This window comes from Platichthys flesus, chromosome 15, assembly GCF_949316205.1.
Source record: "Platichthys flesus chromosome 15, fPlaFle2.1, whole genome shotgun sequence".
In the NCBI taxonomy this organism is placed as follows: Eukaryota; Metazoa; Chordata; class Actinopteri; order Pleuronectiformes; family Pleuronectidae; genus Platichthys; species Platichthys flesus.
In genome coordinates, this window is record NC_084959.1 from 19,860,950 (window position 1) to 19,882,330 (window position 21,381).

Here is a 21,381-nt window from a genome sequence, read left to right on the forward strand (position 1 = left end):
ATGAAAGCTTACAATTGAAGGAAAAACAAGGAACGGCTTGATTAACCCTGCAGAGAAATATAACAAACAGTCCCTTCAACACCAAGACACTCACTTTTAATACTATCTGTGCACCCACAAGAGCTATTTCTGAATCAAAGCAATGAGGTTTTCATGTAAATGTGCACATCGCAACATGATTATTAATCAAATCTCCTAAGTGAGAACAAGATGAGCCTTCAAGCCCTCCACTAAACTGTGATAACCTGAGTGTAAAATAGTTACTCCCACAGTGCAATTCCCATGAGTCTCCATGGCACTGCATTCCTGCTTATGGACAAGGACTTAAACATAGTGCTCATTGGTGTTTCATGGTAATTTGCAGTGGCAAGTGAAGCAGGCGATGCTGCTGTGTGAGTAAAGCAGAGGGGGCAAGAGGAGGATTAGATAATCAAACAGTGTGCCACTTTAAATAATCTCTGGCTCCTCTGGGGGAGGTGAGACTTAAAGCTGGAGCCCTTCTGCTTTAATTGTCTGATTTTCCCGTCATTACTGTTGAGGACCTCAGTAATTCAGGCTTATTAAATATTCAAGAGCCACACTGGGGAGGGGAGGGAAGGAGGGAGTGGTGAGAGAACTATGATGGTACAGAGAGGAGTGAGAGAAGGAGAATGGGAGGAAGTAGTGGCAAGAGGAGGCGCATGTCGTCACTGCTGGAAGACAGAAATAAATGTTGAACTTTAAAACTGTGAGGAAGCCCTATAGACAAATACAAACTGAACTAAAGAACTGCTTAGTAGAATCCCATTTTGTGAGTATGTGCTCATATATTGGCAAATTCACTTTAACAAAATGTATATATTGATTTGCCTGCCAAAGTTAAAACCCTTCACACTTATTTCTTCACATCAAACTTAACTAATAGGTGGTGAAAGTAAATCCCCCAGTGACTGTTGTAGAACACACTCAGTAAATCCTAAAAAAAATAATCTTGCATGTTTATGATCTTTCACTTATTGTTACTTTCAAGAGTTAGAATTTCATGTCAAATGATAGAAAAACTGAGCTTAAGGAACACTAAGACGTGTTGATCTTAAACAGAACTATTTTATTCAAGGAGCATCATTTGGGAGAACGAAAGAAAGAAAAAAAAAAAAAAAAGTAAAATCTCAGCAGATTCTACTGCACTTCCTCGCCGTGCTGACTGGAGCTCTCCATGGTGCTGAACTGCGGCACAGCCATTAAGGAGAACAAGACCACTGGTTTTATTGCAGCTACCACATAAAACAAATGTATATTTGATACATTAACACTCTATTAAAGGGAATATAAAGATAGAGATTTACTGTAAACTGTTAAAATTAAGTTGTTTCAAGAAAACATCTTCTTCTGCTCTGTATTAGACTCATGATGATGATCTAGTGAGGATACAAACGGTTCTTTCTCCAACTTGAACATGAAGAAATCCCCACAGGTTAAAACGGCTGCAACATGCTGTGTGAATGATAGTCTATAAAGGGAAAGACTGAAAACCACATTACAGTGATTATATTGAAGGAACTGAAGAGACAAAGTGCTGCTCTCTAATGAGTCACCCTGTCTGATCATGGCCCCGAGCTACAGCTTTCATCTACAATACTGTATAAACTACATGTTGACATGACATATAATCTGGTCTTCAGTCTGTAAAACAATATTTTCTATAAAAAGATGCTCAGAGTCTGCCAGTGGAGCGAAATGATTTTTCTTATCTACTGAAACAATCTGCCATTAGCCTGATCTGCTAATGCAATGCTTTATTTCAAGGAAAATAGTCTATATTAGAAACAAGTGAAATTATTCCATTTTAACTGAACAGTCAAGATTAACGCTGTGTTCAAACTTTTCTATTTTGATATGACACATACACCAGTTTACTGACTAATGGAAGAAGTAACCAAAATGTTGAAAAACAGTGTTAAAAATACAACGCTCAAATGTTTCCATAGATTAAGGTAGATGTAAATGATGTTCATCATTAAGAAATGGACTTGAATTATTTTATTAATATTTGTTATGTTGGCAAAATGTCTCTTACAGTTCCTGTATTATCTTAAATTGTATTGGATTATTCTTACTGACGGATAAATGTGAAAGCAGCATTTAATGTTTCAGCTTTCCAATGCTGAGCAAATAAGTTATTTATGTGGGATGTGTTTGTTTAGTACAATCTGAGAATGTAGTGGATGAGAAATATAATGAAAAAGAAAATAAAAAATACTAAATTAAAATAAAAGAACTTTCCCTGCAAAAACAACCATTAAATATGAGGATGTGTTGAAGGCTCATAAATGTGTATACATGTTGGTTGCTGATGTAAACTGATAAACACTTGTTTTCCATTGGCACTATAGGAAATACTGAGGCCTCGCTCTTCTCTCACCAGCACTGGCTTTGGACCAACTTCCATGTGAAGGTTTGAGAATCAATCAAAACAATCTCCTTTCACTAAGACCTACAATCATTTATAAGTCCAGCTTCATATTAAGGGTCGAGCCACACACATTTAAAGGACCTGCACACTAACACATGTGTATTTTTACATGAACACTAAGATATGATTTATATTGGCTAAATAATATAATTTTTAAGAATGGATCAAAGACCAATAGGTTTTAGCTGAAATCTTCTAGTATACGTTCTGTGTTTGTTTCAATAAATAAATATTTGTATAATTTAAAATGTATAATTGTTGTATGGAAACTGATTGAAAAAGAACCTTGGAATAACCTTAGGAAAATATAAAACCAGTGCTAACCACATTCAAACAATGACAAAATTTGTGACACGTTTAATCATCAACCAACATTGAGCTCATGTCAGTGGGAAGTCTTGACACTTGACCCTCTTATCCCAGTTACATCTCCAGTGGTTAGAATGTTGACGCTTGTTTACTGGATGACTCCACCACCATGTAATCAAATCCTCACTGAAGCCTCCACTTTTCCTACAATGCCTCAAAAATCACAATGAGAAGATCTCGCTCCTTTTCCTTTATATCATTGCTTTTCCATTCCATCTCCCTCCCCTCCCCTTCTTTGTTGCTGTCCATTCTGTCTCCTTGCTTCTCATCTCTTGCTTTTTCCTTGGTGATTCCCTTCCCCTCCTCTCCCCATCCCCCTCTCCCCGCAGAGCATTAGCTTGCAGTGGTCAGGCCGCTTGACAGCTGCTCCACCTGAAGAATATCAATCAATGTTGCTGTGGAGACAGAAACAGGCTCTCCTCCTTTATTTTCTAGCCCTTCTTTCCCTTCCATCGTCTCGGTCTCGCATGTGGCTGCTCGTGGGCTGAACACAATCCAATGTTTGTTTGTTTTTGTCATATATTTATATATTTAACAACTTGAACTGAGCTGATTCAGGAGCATGCTGTGGCCTCTTTTGCTGCTAATTTCTCTGAGGTGTGACTAATTGAGTTGCAGATGCAAGACCCCAAGATGTCTCAGACTATCACTCGAGACGCGCCAGGCAGACAGGCGTGGGACAGAAGTGTCTATCACTGCGAGCACATGACAGAGGAGTGAGCACTGTACAAATCAAGCCGCTCAATATAGAACAACACTCAATATGCTATAATAGCCATGAAGCCCTGCTCATCCATGCAGAAACAAGTCAGTGTTGAAAGGCTTTTGGTATGTAGTTGTTTTTTTTAAGTTTTCTTGTATATATTTAGCATTTAACCCAGTAGCCTTCAATAAATAAACCCTATAAAGATAATTCCTATTGTTCTGAAAACAGGTTGTGATTATATCACCTAGCAACAATTCCACCTGGAAACCCAAATTATCAGGAGACCAATCAAGTTCCTCTGTCTAATTGCTACAATCTACCTTACCATGCAGCTCCCTCTCCCATTACAAGGCTCCAGCCCTGCTGCTGCACATAACAGCGAGCAGTGAAATGGCTCCCCACAGACGCATCGTCAGTGGCACCGATGCCAGGCCCGCCAGCGGAGGGTTAAGTAAATATTGGGCGAAGCATCTGCTCTCAAAGTGCCATTGTCTGCCTGTGCTCCTGCCTGGTCCCAGTCTGGTATAAATCACACACAGCAATTAGTGCCACGCCGTCCCCCTGCCCTCGTTAAACAACCCTGCCTGCTGAGTAGGCCCATAAACACCAGACACCAGCCTGCATGGGTGGAGGAGAGAGGGATGGGATGAATGGATGGATGGATGGATGGATAGAAGGATGGTTGGGTGGATGTGTGGACGAGTGTTCCATCTGCTATTTTACCGCTAACACTTAAATAGGAGTAAGTTTACCATGAGCCATGCCATAATTGACAGCTAACATGCTCACATTGACAGTGGTAAAATGCTGATGTTTAGCATAATGTTTACCATGCTCCCCACCTAGTTTAGATGGTTATAGTGAACCAAGTGTAGACAAGGCTGATGGGAATTGCTTCAGTTGTAGGTATTGGCTCATAAAAAGAATTATTCGACAAATTCAAAGGTGGACCATGAGGATGTAACTGAGGTCCATGAGACCAGTGATTGACCTTGAAACACAGCAGTAATGACCTGAGTTCCTTAACAGTACAGAAAAACCAAAAGGAGAAAAGGAGGAGATCCAGCTCCAGGTGATTCCTCCATGTATTTTTCCCATGGCTATTTTATGTCCTCATGGTAAAATAATGGTCTAAATAATCAATAACAAATATTATAATTACAATATCTTGGCTGTGTGTACAGCTATTCTACACAAACCATTAACACAATTAGAAAAGAAAAGACTTGTTATTCAGCTTGCCAGTTCACATGTCTAGAAAAAAAGGGAGGCCTTCTATTCTTATTTAACTTACTCAAGTTTAACAGCCTGCGCCAATGATCTATGGTCTACTTTATGATGCAAGCCCTAAAAAGTCATAACCAATGATCATTGGGGTGATTTTTATTATTCATCAGCCAGTGATCTGAAATACCTAATTAAACCTTCAATGTAATTTAGCTGACAACAGCTGATGAAAGGACAAAAACAGCGGCTGGTGAGAGGAGAAATAGCCATCAGCACCCCTATTACCATATTGCTCTAAATTACAACAATCACAGGGGGAGCATTTAACATGCCACCACCCAGTGGAAAAAAAGGGTCCCACAAATAATCAGAATGAATGTAAGTGATTTACATTCTGCTCTCTTTGTGATTGTGCTACCAGTTGCTGTTGTGTCCAGGGTAATTAGGAGATAATGAGAGTGTTATTGGGCAGTGGGCACATTTACAGAAGGAGAGAGGGAGACAGACAGGGAGGGCGCTTGGGTGCTCAATGACTTGTCAAAGGGACGATGCTGCATGGGCTGACTCCACCACCATGACCACCTGACCGCCACTGACTCATGAGAAGGCAGAGGAGAGGGGGATGAAGGGGATGAAGGAGATGAAGGGGATGGAGGAACTGACATGGAGGAGGGGGATGTGGAAGTATGGCTCCAGCAGAATGGGAGTGCTGGTTAGCAGTGGTGCTCCTGGAGCATAAAATATACTAGGAAAAAAATGTCATTGAGGGAGCACTTGCTTAGATTTTCTTTTTTTTTATGTCTTTGTACCCTCCTGCAATCCTCATTTCTTTTCTTAAGGCTTGCCTCTTCTGCTCTGTGCCTGTGCAGAAAATACTTGTAGACAGGACGACAATTGTGCAGCAATCTTTCTGAAATACGCCTCCCTCCAATTCCTTCTCTCCCAGACTGATTCTCCTGTTAAGGTGCATTGTGAGAGACAGATAGAAAGACGGGGGGGGGGAGCTGGTTACTGTGGCAACCAGGAGAGTGACTCTTAGGCGATGGCATATGCAGAGGGAGGGATAAGGAGAGAGGGAGCGAGACAGAGAGAGAGAGAGAGAGAGAGAGAGAGAGAGAGAGCAGAAGAGTGCTGATGAAGGGATGTAAAGGGAGGGTGTAGTAGAGTTGGTGTTGGGGGGCTGGAGGAGGTAGAGTGCAGGAGGCAGATCAGAGGGAGGTGTCAGTGGGTTACTGCACACACAGAGATTCACCCTCTATTTCTACCGTGGCAGAAGAAAGGGAGGCAGAAACAAAAGGAGCTGTCTTTTGAATGGTCGCTGTGCTGGATTGGACTGTCAGCCCTTCCTCCTAACAACCTCACTTAGCTGGCTGCTGCTCCCACTCCCAGACACTTCCTTACTCAGTTCCACTCCGAACGTGCTAAAGTCATTCTCAGATAAAATTCTACAACTATAGCGTCAATAAATCTCTAATTTTATCCAACCAGCAGTCCAAAACCCAGAGATAATCAGATATCTACAAACATATAACTAAAATGACTTTGATAAACACGACATGTTGTTTCATTTGGAATAAACAAAGCGATTGGCTGGTGCTCTTGTCTTTCACTAACCAACCTGCCAGCCAACACCGTGATGAGCCACGGAAAAGTCGGCTTCTGTAGTTATCTGGCACTGTCGTGTTATCTTTGATAACAAGATGACCAATGAGAGCGGCTGGGATGTATTGATTGCATTTTTTCAAAGTGTAGCCTTGCTAACTTTTCCAGGATAAGCCAGAAGCAGTATGTATTTGGTAAAGTCCTATTGTGGACACAGTGATTGCAGTTCAACTCATCTTTAACTATTCATTTTTAATCGAAATAATTGATTCATTCTCTGTAACCGACTAACAGTTGCAGCTACTTTCAACGATCTGTCTGAATCTTGCCATGCCTCCATGTTAGAGAACTAGATGATTACAGATTACAGCTATCACAGATTAATACATTTGTCCCATTACTCAATAAAAACTTGGCCCTTTGTTTAGAAGAGGTCAATTGACCTTTAAACTCTTTCCAGAGGCGTTGTGACTTTCCAAGCCTGTTGTGAAGACAAGAGGAGGATGATAGTGAATAGCCTCTGACCTTATGACAGGAGCCCACAGAGAAACAGACTGCCAGAGACAAACAGAGCCATGGGGTGGGTGTAATGAATATGCGGCCTCCTATGGTGGGGATGACCTTATAAACAACAACAAACTGTCACTATGGCCAGGCCTGCTGGGAGCTGCCCTATGTGCAAGGGCAAATGGCCTGGAATCCACTGGACAGGATTGCCAAAGCTCACAGAAGAGACTCTTATTAGACATTATAACACAGGACAGGCTCTGAGACTGCTGGGGTTTTAACAATCAGTCAGCCTCAATCTGGAATGAAATATTTAAATCCATTCATCAACCAGATGACATGACCGCATCAGTCATTTGTGCATCTGACGTGAAAGGTATTTGTTGTATTTACCCAGATAGATCATCAAAAGTCTCATCGATGCTGTGGTGGTAAACGTGCTCCCGCTATGTCGTGTAACGCTAAGTGACTGCTTTTATTATACAAGACAAGCTACACCTGCGATCGCTGTGATCTCAGCAAGGCGTTTGGAATCAAACAGCAGAGGAGAGGCATCCTCAAGAGGGACTTTTATGTCACTATAAGGGAGACGGGGAAGAACAGCAGTGGAGGGTTAGGAGTCAGAGCGAAGACATATGGCATCTTGAATTTTGGGCAATGAGATTTGACAGGTTAACTGAACATTTGGCGGGGGGGTAGTGAGTGTTAGGGGTGCGTGGGGAAGAAAAAAGGTAGAGGGGAGGTGGGGAAGAAGAGGACGAGGAGCTGCGTGTTGGTGTTGGCATGTGCGTGTGTGTGTGTTTTAGTTGAGAGGGGTAGGTGGGTAAGGTTGCTAAACACTCCCATCTGTTCATATCCCGAGGCACTACTCGGGCAGTTAGCTACAGTCATATGCAGATGAGGTGTGGCTGTGCCAGCTCCTTCCACTTAGAGCGGATATATTATTCAAATATATTTGAATAATAGGAATGACTGGATGGGGAAACAAGCAGGGTCAAGCTGTTTTCTGGGGACTGTTTGCTTATTACCATTAAATGATCACAGCTTCTTCAGGCTGTGTGAGTGCCCTAACTATGTCCTCATTATGGTTTGCCTTCCTCTGGGCCCCAAGCACCATCCCAAGAGAGAGATCTGCCAAACAGGGGTCCTCTATGCGCATTGACATGCATTATTTGAGCTATTAGGATATTGTGAGATGCTAAGCTATACTCATAATGTCACTGTAATAGAAGTAAATGCTACCTTACAACGGGCAATTTAAGTGTGGTTAATAAAAATAATGTAAAACCTGCCTATAAAACCCTACATTATAATAAACCTGCAATAATAATAATTTACATATATCATTCAAACAGTCTGCTCCAAGACAATTAACAGAATTAGATAATAAAGATTTCTTAGCATCATAAACTCTGACTCCACACCACACTGCTGACTGAAAAGGGGGTTTTAAGGGGTAATTGAGCGAGTTCTTGCATCCCCCACATCCTTGTTCTTAGACACAGTCATGTCATGTCGGTGCTACCCCTACGTGATCACATAGTTAAATGAGGATAAGGAGATTTTGATGGAATGAGGGGGATAGGAGGGGAGGGAGAAAAAAAAACGGCTGAAGAAGTGGAAGGAAAGCAAAGCCCGGACTGATTTGAATCTGGTAAACTGTCAGAGAGAGGGATTAACCCACCAAATCCCCGGCGAAAATAGAGGCCCAAGTTATTTACTAGCCTTACAACCAGCTGCAAACCATCTGTACTTAATTGTAAGACACAAACTTTATGAAGATCAACTGGGGATTTGACCACAAAGCCTCTTACGCCACTGAATTGGTGTCCCTGCTTCGAGGGAGAGTATGGGAGGGTGCTCGAGACATGTCACATGTGCTTTGGAGGACATGGACTCCACTGCTCTCTCTCTAGTCTCGCCACATCCCGACAAATACATAGACAAACCTTGTGTATTAGAGCAGGGGGTGGAGACAAAGGGCAGAGAATTAAGACGCGATTAACCAAGCATGTGTTCCTACAGTTCTGTATAAAATGACACTGTCTATACAAGTTACAACACGCACAAACCTACAAACACGCGACTGGCCATTAGGGTTCAAAACATGTAATTGGCTCGAGCGCAGAAGCCTTTTAACATGAGGCCAGTCATTGGTTCCCAATTAGGCATGTAAGTGGCCGGGTCACCTAGACTTAACCGTGGAAATCAGCATAAGAGAGACAATACACTGACCATGAGATTTAAGCCCAGTACAAAACCTGCATGTGGCATTGTTTAATGTAGGTTGTTGTGTTGTTCTTGGCAGCCATCTGAAGACAGGAGATAAGAGGTCCTGTCCAAGCCATTGAATGGCAGGTAGCCAGCGTAATCCTATTTAACGAGATCTGGGCTGAATCTGGGATGGGGCGTGTTGGTGGGGTCACACAAGGAGCCCGGCGGGGTCAGGCTGTGGCTTTGTGGGTGGTTTGGTCCTAAATATTGTCTGTCTTAAAAACAATGCGCACTTCACAGCCTGTGTTTGACCTGAAACTGATACATGGATGCATGTTAAGTGCCTGTGAGCAGTATAATCCCAGCAAAGTGTGAATTAATATGAAAAAAAGGGATTTACAATTTTCTGAAGGGTGATAATGATCAAATAAGGATTCAAGGCTTTTCTCCACGGTGGCCTCACTTCTAGGAAACTCACAGACGAGTTACCCAAGAATATTGTGAGATCTAAGCTGCTGGCCGCTTTAACTCATTTATTTTCTTCCACTGCGTTAATTCCTCCCATCTCCATATGTTAAGGGGCGAAGAGGGAGGGGGAGTGCGTGTAGGCAATTGTGTACGGGCAGGGGTGAAGGGGAGGGGGTGTCAGGGATTACACCATCCTGTCTGGACATACGCCTTGTGTAATCATGATGGGGTGGCTGGTCATTGTGCATCTCTGTCCAGTATGGTACTGTTGTGCTCAGGATTCTGTGTCGTAACCTCAATAACAAACAAAAAGTAGAAAAGCATCAAAGTATTCTGCCCTGCACCTACACACTGAAAATTGAATATAGTACCGACCACAGAACCAGTGATGTGATCTGTGTAAAAAGTCTAAAGATTCATTAAATCGCGTTGCATGAAACTTCTTGTGTATCACACAAAATGCCTTAGTTCTTGAGCATGGCCATAGTTTTAAACTATACCATCAATGCAAATCACAATAGGACATTGTGATCAGATGAAATCAGATAGGACATTCACCAAAACTCATAAACTGTCTACTTAAAATCAATTCCAGTCCGATGAGAAGATGAATGCATGGAGAGCCTGTAGCGTTGTCAGGGGCCCTGTCCTCCACTCCGCATCGTCACATCGTAACTTGCAATAACCCCCCCCCCCCCCATCCTATACTCTTCCACCTCTCTTCATTAGCAGGTATAATCCCCGATGGCCCATCTGCCAAAGCCACAAAACACACACAGAGCAAACAAGGCACGGGAGAAGCTGGCCATTACGGGGCCTGTTTGAATGGGCCGACCTATCACTTACATGGACAGTGTGTTTGCTCAGGCCCCTACAATGGCACCGGTATTTTTTACACAGATAAGGAACTATTTGAAATCCGGGAGAATGAGGCTGATGAGCGGTGCACCTGCTTCTATGTGTGTGAGCGTTTGTGTGAGCAGCTGGGAGGGCTTCCTGAGATAGATGCTCTCACCTCCTTTAGAAAAAAAAAATACAGACTTGACACCAATAAAAGTGAAATTGCTGTTAAAATTTAAATTGGATCACATCTCTCTCCATTTATCAAGTTTCCCCCAAACAAACTGACTGATTCAACCCAAACATCACTGTGTCCTGTTACTCTGTCTGAAGAGCATCACCACATTAATAATGCATCACTTCACTAAATGTTCTTAATGTGAAAAGGGCCTTGGCTAGGAATCCAAAAATAATACTGTTTTCAGACCAGCTCAGCTTTTCAGTGTGTACTGAGAACCAGCACTGTTCCAACAACTCAGAGTGGCTGACACAAAATGGCTGCCTTGGACTGAAAGAGGCACTAAGAGAGAGCAGCAGCAGCAGCAGCAGCAGCAGCAGCAGCAGCAGCAGCAGCCCAGACGTAGCAAATCTTTTACTGGTCTCCCTCTGCTTCTCCACGCTTACGGAGAAAAGATTAGCAAATCACCAGCAAACCACCACTTGATTGCACCCCCCCCCCCCCCATAAGACTTCCACAATATCACCATCACAGCAAGACATTTAGGGGGGGGGGGGCAGTGCGACCCCCAGGCCGCCCAACCAGGATTACATTGTGGAAATGTAATCCTGTTTTTTTTTTTTTTTTCGGGGGGGGGGGGGCTGAAGGGATCAAGGCACTAGAAGACACAATGTAATCAGAAAGAACGTCTACACCCCAAGAGTCAGACCATGAGATAAACCCACATAGAGATTTATCCACGATATCAATTAGAACATATGCTCAGACACTTTAAATGGCAAATGACACACTGACAGACTGTTGGTCAATGAGGGCAACACACACTTAACATTTACAACATTTTCTACAAAAATGATTACACTTTTATTGTAGCAGGTTTTTTTAAGATTTACTTACTATGGTTGCAAAAATGTCAAATTCAATTTAGTTTCATAATGTTTTGACTACTGACACACAGTACATGCTTATAATAAATGTATAAGTGTAGGAGGGTGCTAAACTCCACAAAGCTGATGAAGTGAGGACATGTGTGTGTATGTGTGTGTGTGAGTGTGTGTCTGTGTGTGTTTGACTAAATATCTGCACATGGTCACATGATCGCGTCTCCATTTTGGGTCCTGGGACACAAAAACATAAACGCACTATAACTTTAAACATAGCCATCACGGACACCGAGCGCACAGAGGTGACATCTTCAAAAAAAAAAAAAGAAAACACATCAAGCTGAAGTGGAAAAAAAGACTGGCAAACATACAGTGAGCTTAATAGCTGCTGAGAGAGCGGAGCTTATCTTCCCACCACAGCTAATATGAGCTTCTCAATTAGATGAAAGGCTCTCTCTCTCTCTTTCTCTAATTTTTTGTTCTATTTCTCCAAGCAATTTATTTAGGGAGGGGAAGAAAAAAAAAGAAAAAGGAGCAGAGCCTGAGCCTGAGCAAACCGTATTGGCCAAATGCATGACGAGTCATAGCTAGATCCAGCCAATCAGGAGGAGCTGACGGCGTAAACTCAGGCCCTCAGCAACAACATGACTATTTACTGTATGCAAGAGAAGAATGTCTTTGCGATTCATCACTGCTCGTCCAAAAATTCACACCCGCCAGAACATTACATTTAAATATAAATACACATGAATGCATCAGATTTGTTTCATTTTGATTTAATATTTTTCACTCTTATTATCAATAAGTTTGGGACAAAGCTATGTAAAAACAAAAGCTCTAAAATGTATATGAAAGAACAGCAGCATCTCACATGCTAATTGAACATGTTTCCTTTTACTTTTAGCAGGCAGGGTTATTTTTATACAGTTTATTCTGTATTGTGCTTCATAGATTAACCTGATTATGCAAAGGCCCCTTCATGCATTCATCAATTTCATGTCTTTTTCCCTCAGTATTGTATCTCTCTATATCTGTCAAGTGGAACTAAAGGATTAAGCGAGCATTTCTTAAAAAAAACAAAATCGTTCTATAAATATTTTTTTAGGACAGAGTTAAATTCATTTAAAATGAATACACATATCTTCAACGGAATCCTGAATAATCGTTTTATTTATAAATTCTTTCAATAAAATAATAGGGGAAATCTATGTTATCACCAGAATAAATGTTTTTTAAATAATGTAAATCCAACTGTTCGTTATTAAATGATAAAAACTATGATCTTACAAATTGCAAGACATTGTCAACATTGTTTTTTGTCACTTAATATAAATCAATTAGATTAATCCTCCATCTAAAAAAAAAAGGCATCGGTACAGACACATATTTATGGCTTAAAAATGCAAGAGTCACCTCTTGATAATTGTAAAATATTTTAGTACAATACTTAATTTTTTTTTAATATCCAATTGAAATTAAGCTTTAAGCTACAGTCAGTGAAAAGATAGTTAAATACAAATGGGGGGGGGGGAGAGAGATCACCTTGAATAAACACATGAAGTGTCTTGCTCCAGTCTTCTCAGACCTTCTGTACCAACCTGACTCTTAATCATCCTTCCTCACCATCTGCTCCTCCACTCCTCGATCAAGAGTCAAGGTTACACATCACAGCTTGAAAAAACACTGCTGCAGGAGCGAGGCGAAACATGACAGGGCACCTGGACCAAAAATGGCTGAGGTGTGTGTGTGTGGTGGGGGGGGGGGGAGTACCCTCTGCGTGCAGCGTGCATTTTATGCTGTACTCGAGGATATCACTGCCTCATAGCTGCCTGAGACGTCCATCTATCAGGGTGATTTCTCATGGTGGCTTGTTTTAAACATACCTTTCCACAGGTCACCTTTATACAGGCACCAGCTCCCAACTGAATTAATTCACTTCATTATTCGTATGATTAATATACGTTTGAATAGTTTCGTAGGAGGACAGAGGGGCAGCCTGTTGGTATAATCTTCTAACCGACTTGTGGGACAGATAAGGTCGATAGCTCTGTCTTTGGGTATTCATTTGTTCATGCCTTATACAAATAATTCCTGTATAGTATTTGACCAACCTTTTTTTAAATTTTAAAGTGATTAAACTCCGAACAATGCGACCCCAGCACAAGACACATTTTAGGCCTGTCCACCTTATGCACTTTAACAACCATGAATTATTGAATAATTGAAACGCTCAAACGCCTGTGCGGAGGAAATGAGATGCTGTAAACAATCACACGTCAGTTAGTCGGGACGATGTGGTGATGTCCAGTGACGTTTAATTTCTCGCTTGTCCCTTATTATAAGAATCATGACGAGGTTGTGAAACTGAAGGCCTGTGTACTTCATGAGTCTGCATCAAAGCTCAAATCTTTCTTTCTTTATTTTTCTTTTGCTCACTTCCTTGCTGTAAATTGTGGTGCAGACAGGGACAGAAAGACAGAGAGAGAGAGAGAGAGAGGGTTATACAGAAGGAGGGAGGCTGTGAGTGGCATGCATGGACAGCCCCTCTGTCTCTCAAAGACACTGCAGCAGCTGCATGCACGCGATAAGAGCAACCATTCACAGCCAGCCCCCTTTTTCCTCCTCCTACACACCAGCACACACTAATACACTTTTCTCCTCTGGCTCTCTGTCTCTCACAGCGCACACGCACACACACAAACATAATTTATATGCACATCAACATTTCTCCAGGTTCCTCCAAAGAACCATTTCAAACACCCTTTGTCAAAAATAATTCCTGCAAATCATTTTGTTTTCGTCGCTTTAGTTTTTGTTCTCTGACGTAAATTTCAGCAGCGTTAACCGTGGATGAGATGAAGATGTTTTTTTTTGTTTTTTTTTTTTGGGGGGGGTCACCGTTCTTTTTTTTATCGCCAACACTGACTGACCCTCCTCTAGCTGCCCTGTCCACCGTTTTTTTTTCATCCAGCTCTCTATGATAATCTTATATACGAATGACGATTGGTTAAATACCTGAAAATCGCTGTCCATTAACGACAAATTACTGTCACTGGGCTGCACACACGGCTCTGTCATCCCTGTGTAATGTGCTGTGGAATTGGCTTCGATGTTCATCATCTCTGCACCAAAATTGGAACTTGCATTATGTCATCTTGCGTTCAAAGGAATTTTAGGTCTGAATGCATCGTGTCATGTTGCCTCCTCCAACCCCAGACGGTGAGAACACCTCTGCGTATGAATATCCTCTGAACAAACACACCAGCTCAAATACACATAACCTGCCCCAGTGCAGCCCTTTAGTGGTTCAATACACAGCGCTCAGCTTTACATACAGCTGCAGCTTCAGCCTCTTTATCATAAGATGAATTCAACATGTATCCACCTACACAATTTATCTTTCTTTTTATGTGACATGTGAAAAAATGGGCCTATCAGTGCCACCTATGCCAATCACTGTGATCCACTGATAACATCCAGCCTCAAATCTATACAGTCCATAGAATGTCTAAGTGCTAATTAATTGGTGGCTCCTTCCACGATTAGCTCATGTTGCGCTTATAGCTAATCTGTATTTTGGCAGCGAGCCAGGCATGACCTGGCTTCTGTCCAGGTCTGGGTGTCACAGAGGCAGTAGCCATGAGCACAACACAGCACGGCACAGCACGGCACAGCACGGCACAGCACTGGATAAGATGTGTCAAACTGCAGCGGCACAAAGAAGACCTCACTGTTTATCAAAGATTAAGCAGCGTTTAGTATCTCTCCCCCAACCCTCTCTTCCTCCCCCCTCCACCTCCTGCCTGCACTCAAATATACACACATTCACACACATGCACACACACACCACCACCTCCAGCTCCCACCCTAATTGTTCCCATCCCCGAGAGTTTAATAAAGAACAAATTGCGGTTATTGGTGAGCAAACAGCACAGTACGGAGGAGGGAGTGCGATCATTGCAGCGTCGGTGCAGTAAAGGGAGAGAAAGGGCATCACCCAATTTAATTAATATCTCCGTCAGTCTCAGGCTAAGGCTGGAGCGAGCTGCGTGGAGAGGGATGTAGTAAGCACACACACACTATAATCTAAAGGTGATGTTTCACTGTACTGGACAGTTGTAACAATCTTTGTAACATATTGAAAATTGCGATATATAGCTGCATCATGTTTTGTACCTGTTATGCTGTAATAAAATCACTCATGTCATTCCCATACAGAAATTACTACAGTTGTTTGGATTTGATGTATCCATATTTTTGTTATGTACAGGTGAATTTAATAACAGTAATATTACAGCCGACTATATAATCTTACACTATAATTTCTTTAATCTCTGATATATGCATTTTCTACATTTATTTTTACTTGTATCACATTTCCTAACTTATCTATCTATCTATCTATCTATCTATCTATCTATCTATCTATCTATCTATCTATCTATCTATCTATCTATCTATCTATCTATCTATCTATCTATCTATCTATCTATCTATCTATCCATCTATCCATCTATCGCATTGGTGAATTTTCTGTTTCTCTTCTCTCTGTTTATTTTATCCTCAAAGCTTATCATGCAGCCTGCATGCTGCCCAGCCCAACTGTATCTACCCATCATGTTCCCATAATTCTTTGTAGCAGCTGCAGCCAGATTCATGCACACAGGTATTGATTTTCTTCCCAGTTTTTTTTTTCCTTCAGCACAACCCTTTATTTATCTTGCTAAGCCCCTGCCACAGGGTGTGTGGAGAGAACTAGCTCATAGCTTTTGAGAGGACGCAGTGAATTCAACATGTGAGACGCTTACCACGTAACCTGGATTTCTTTTTGTTTATCTGTTATTTATCTGCCAGCGCTGCTTTGTATGGTATAATCCTGCTCTGTGTGGGATGCATGTAGAGATATGCATGTGTATGTGTTCGTGTGTGTGTGTGTGTGTGTGTGTGTGTGTGTGTGTGTGTGTTTGTGTGTTGGTGTTTGCGATGTCCATCCATCCATCCGTCCATACAAACACTCCATTCTCCACAGGCCACCTGACCCATTTTTCTGTGTGAATAACAATACTCCAGCCAATCATGGGCAGACAGAATGACGAATGCTGGAAAAAGACTCTACATCCAGCCTGTCACACGTCAGAGTCCCAACCCTGCCTGTCGACAGAGTGAGGCAGGGATGGAGAGGGAAAAAAAGAGAGAGAGAGAGAGAGCTAGTTATCCTCTCTCTCCCCATTCTTCCTTCCCCTCCCTCTATCTCCACCACACAGGGACCAGTAAAACCATTACACACCCACCCCAGCCCCCAGCTCAAGGTTGTGCTGCACCAATGGCTGTGCTTCCTACGCAGCATTCTAAGAAAAGCGAAAAACTGACAGCGAGCGAGCTGCAAGGCTGCTCCCAACAAAAGACATTCATTATTACATGCTACCTGTAGGCTACAACAACACACAGTAAATGGCATATGATCAACTCCCTCTCTACCCTGGAGATACTTGTTGACATTAGGGCAACACTGATCCAGGAACGTCAAAAACTATCGAAAAATTCACTCGCTCTCATACCCTCCTTTAATTTTCATTTATGCTGTTATGTTATTCATATTTAACTGTTACTATACTGCCTCCATGGACCTATCAGGGTTGACTCTGTGTATAGTGGCGAGGATGAGTTGAAAATGCAAAGGTCAACTCAGTTTCGCTGTCATCATCTGTGCAACCCTTAACTCACATACATTTGCATGGCTTCATACCAGTGCGTCTTTTTTAGCTTCCTTGAAATGAAGGAGGACTGGAGGAGAAACAGTGGGCGCTGTGGAAACACACGATAACGTCCAGCAGCCTTTTGATAGCAGCTCTTGATATTTTCTTCAAAGGCCTATTATACACAGCCAATTAAACTGGCATAGAGTGGCTGGCTCGTCTTCCTCTCGGCAGTGGCTGCAGGGATGAGGACTGGCTGCGGAAATAACTCCAACACATCCCAAATGTCAACAAACATGAAAGAACCCGTGAAACATACAAGATGGCTCAGCATTTGGCCAGACCCAAAGTGTTAATATGCAATATCCTGAACCAACTATCTCCACACGCAACGGAACCCAGCAGCACTGATTGATGGGTAATTAGAGGCATTGACCATTGATTAATTCATTTTATTTTGTGGTTGTAATAATAATAATAAATATAAAGAAACACGATATTAAAGGTTAGTCAACCGATGTAATCTTTCTCTTGCATGTGTGAATGAGGTAGCAACAGAAGCAAAGTCAAATAAGGAGAATGACTTAAAGAGGAAAAGATTGAAACGAAGGAGAGATGAGGGCGGACAGAGCAGAGCAAAGAGAATCTGTGGTGTGATGGCCGACGGCCCTCGTGCTTAGCTCGTGTTCTGAATGAGAAGAAGCCCCTGTGTGTGTGTGTGTGTGTGTGTGTGTGTGTGTGTGTGTGTGTGTGTGTGTGTGTGTGTGTGTGTGTGTGTGTGTGTGTGTGTGTGTGTGTTCGGTGTGCGTCGGCAGTATAGTGCTCGGGGTTTGGCCCCCTCTCGGCCCTGCTGGTGCTGAATGCAGAGCAGGCAGCATCAGGCCAAGGCAAATGACTACAAGGCCTCCTCAGTGACTGCAGCACGGGCTGCACCTGGGGAATGGCCCTGCACAGCAACACAGTCGCAGCCACACACAGTCCATCACAACGCATCTCTAAGAGCAGCCCAACAGGATGCGCACACGTGTCCGGGTTTATTTAAATGTTTTACTATTTTTCTTATAGATCAAAATATAATCACAATGATCTGGGCTTCTTTATTTGATTTTTTTACCAACTCATTTGATGCTACAGTATCTTAAAATACATCCCGACTGATACACAACCTTTGATGCCCATTCTGATACTGGTATTTGAGGGTTTAAATCACAATGATATTTCTTAATTTGATTTCTTTTAATTAAAAAAACAATAAGAAAAATATTCAGGTTCCCTTAATTTAGTTTTTCTGCAATACCTTTTATGGTTAAAAATTGTAGAATGGCTGCATTGTTTAAAAATCTGTCAGGCTCTATTTTAAAGGGGTTTCCAGCTTTTATGGATTCACAACACCTGCACAACCATATTCACACTGATCCACTGCACCAGTACCAGCAGCAGCCATCTCAAAGGAGCTTTTTCATACTGGACATAACAGTTTCCCTGCACTGTTTCCACACAAATCCAGTGTTACATGTCAGTTCTGTGCTTGTGAAATTTTGGATGTCAGTTTGTTGCAATCAAAAACTATTACAGACAACATGTCCACTGTTACTGTAGGAACATCTGATTCACAAATTATCCACCTTCATTTTCTGCTGACCTCTTACATCCTCTTATTTTGGGCCTGACTCCTGCTGATGGTCAAGCAGGAGACACTGGTCTGATGTACAGTGTAGTTAAATGAATGTGTTTGCGGATCTTGTGTTCTGGGCTTTAACATCTTACTCATTTGGTGGATGCATTTATCTAAAACAACAGAGGGACAACTGTAACGTTTCAGTAGTAAGCAGCAGTATTAAGTGCTAAATCTGTTCAATAAGACATAGTGCAGAGATCAGGTAAAGATGTGAATTACAGTAAGTAAATATAATAGTGGAGGACTGGACATCAAAATTAGTCACATTTTATTATGTAAATATAAATATTGTACGTCAATGAAATAACTGAATAATTATATATATAAAGGTGGGGGCGGATCGTTGACGACTTGGACTATGGCAGGGCTTCGGTTAACTATTCCATTTTCATAAATCCTTAGAATGGGCGTTCTTTAAAAGCTTCATCATACAACAACAGATTTCCCTCTATTGTGTCCATAAATAATAGTAGGCCATCACAATCAGACGTGCTCCTGATTGGCTCCCCTTTCTAAACAATAACTCAAATCCTCTTAGTCTGGACAGTTTGCAGCCTTTAAACCAATGAATTACCCAAATTTCTTTGTTGCACACATAGATATATGACTGTTTGTGAGCATTTTATATAATAAAAACAAGGGCAAATGATACACAACTACCTCTACCCAGCTGATTTAGTCTACACACGTGGTTACAGTTACTGCAGGTGGAATAAGACAATGCATCCTGCTCAGTGGAATAATTAAACTTGTTTCCAAAGCAAATCACATTAGAAACATTAAACAGTAAAATTTAGAGTCCATATTGGAGCACAGTGGAGTTTAGTTTCTGCAGTGCTTCTGTTAAAACCCCAGCACACTATAAAACCCCTGTATCAGACAGCTTTACTGACCTGTTACTTTTATTGGACGTCCTGACTAAATGCATTTTTCAACATTATTTTCTATTCTATTCTAATGGACGGCAGGGTTCTTTAAGTGGTGCTTTGTTAGTCTACCCTGCAACAGCTCAAAAAGCTCTACGTCCAGTGAGACTTCTAGAGGGCCTGTCTGACAGGCGCTACACATCAAGCTGCACCTTCCAAACTGAAGAGCTAATTCAATTATTCATGTCAAAGAAAGAGAAGCTATATTTCACAAAGTTTTTTGTTGCAAGTCCAAGTGTTGATATTATTTTTATTCGTTAAAAATTTAAATGTTGAAGCTTGGTCATCGAGACGAGGGTTTGAGCCATCTTGCGTTGAGCTGTCAGTTAGTGTGCATATAGACGTGGGTACACATGCACTCAAAGTGTACTTAAATGTGTGTACTATCGAGGATGAGGGGAGTGGACGGTGCGTCAGTAGGATGCGTGCACTGAGACGTTCATAAAGACCATTTGCTCATGGATTCATAGGCTTCCGTCATCCATTATTTATCATGGAGAAGAGCAGTGGATTGGTAACTGGGTGATTTTTCTGACAGCGTTTACATGGCTGACGGCTGCAGATGTGACGATTTTTACGGCTCAAGATAAACACCTTGTTTTGACAGTGCAGAACTTTTTTCTTTGAGGTATATTCCTGAATGGTAAGGGCCCACATGAACAGAAATTACCCAGTGCAGCAGGGTCCTGGTTCCATTCCTGGCCTCCTTACTGTGTCTCAATACTCTTCCTTCTACCTGGTTTCCTCTCTCATTCTCAGTCTATATACTGAAGGTATTAAAGGCCAAAAAATATTGTAAAAAACAAGCTTCTACTTCTAAAATATTTTGTTTCTTTTAAACATAAAACTTGGTTATACCATATAAATGTATTCAAGATGTGAAAACCTACAGTATCTTTGCCAGTAACGACATAATCATTGGATAAACCCTTATAACATGCTTGCGGCTAATCCATTTGTGGACAATTAAGAGATTGCTATAGATTTCACCATGGCTGATTTCACCTCAGTGGACAAATGTGAAACGTCAACAAAAAAAGCAGTCGCTGTCCAGCATTTGCCCTCCATCCAAAAGCAAAATGACATTAGCTCTTGTCTATTGAGTTTGCTAAATGCCCCACATAAAGTGAATTTGCCCCCCAGGGCTGGGAAACAATCACGCAGGCGAGCATTCCATTTAAGTGATTTGAATGATCGGAGCACTGCAGTGCTTCCTATCAGCCAGAGAAATGGGTCAATACACTGAGACTAAGTGACACGGCTGGCAGCCTGTGCTATCATGGAAGACCGAGCAGAGGAGCGGGACCTGACTGTCATTGGGTCAGACAGACGTAGATACATAGACACACACCCACTCGGTGACCGAGTGTGCCCCTCCAGCTGGTACAAGGTAGGCCTTTGCATGGTCTAACCCAGACCAAACACAACTCTGCTGTCCCAATCATCACCACACAGACAGCAACTGTCATTGGCCAGAACAACTTTGGAACATTCACTTTCATCCCACTGTAAAATTATGATAAAAGAAACTGGGAACATCTTACTTTGGATGAAGACCAAAATAGTTTCCCTGACGTTAAAGAAGATGAAGGTGAGTCACTTCTTTCTACGTAATGTCTTTTACATTTGTTGCA

The 21,381-nt window shown here is 41.9% G+C and overlaps 1 protein-coding gene across 1 annotated transcript in view; it reads right to left on the reverse strand.

Moving 5' to 3' along the window:
* The window catches only part of dscama (Down syndrome cell adhesion molecule a), an 81,996-nt gene that overhangs the window by 39,837 nt on the left and 20,778 nt on the right, over nucleotides 1–21,381 (reverse strand). The window lies entirely within an intron of this gene.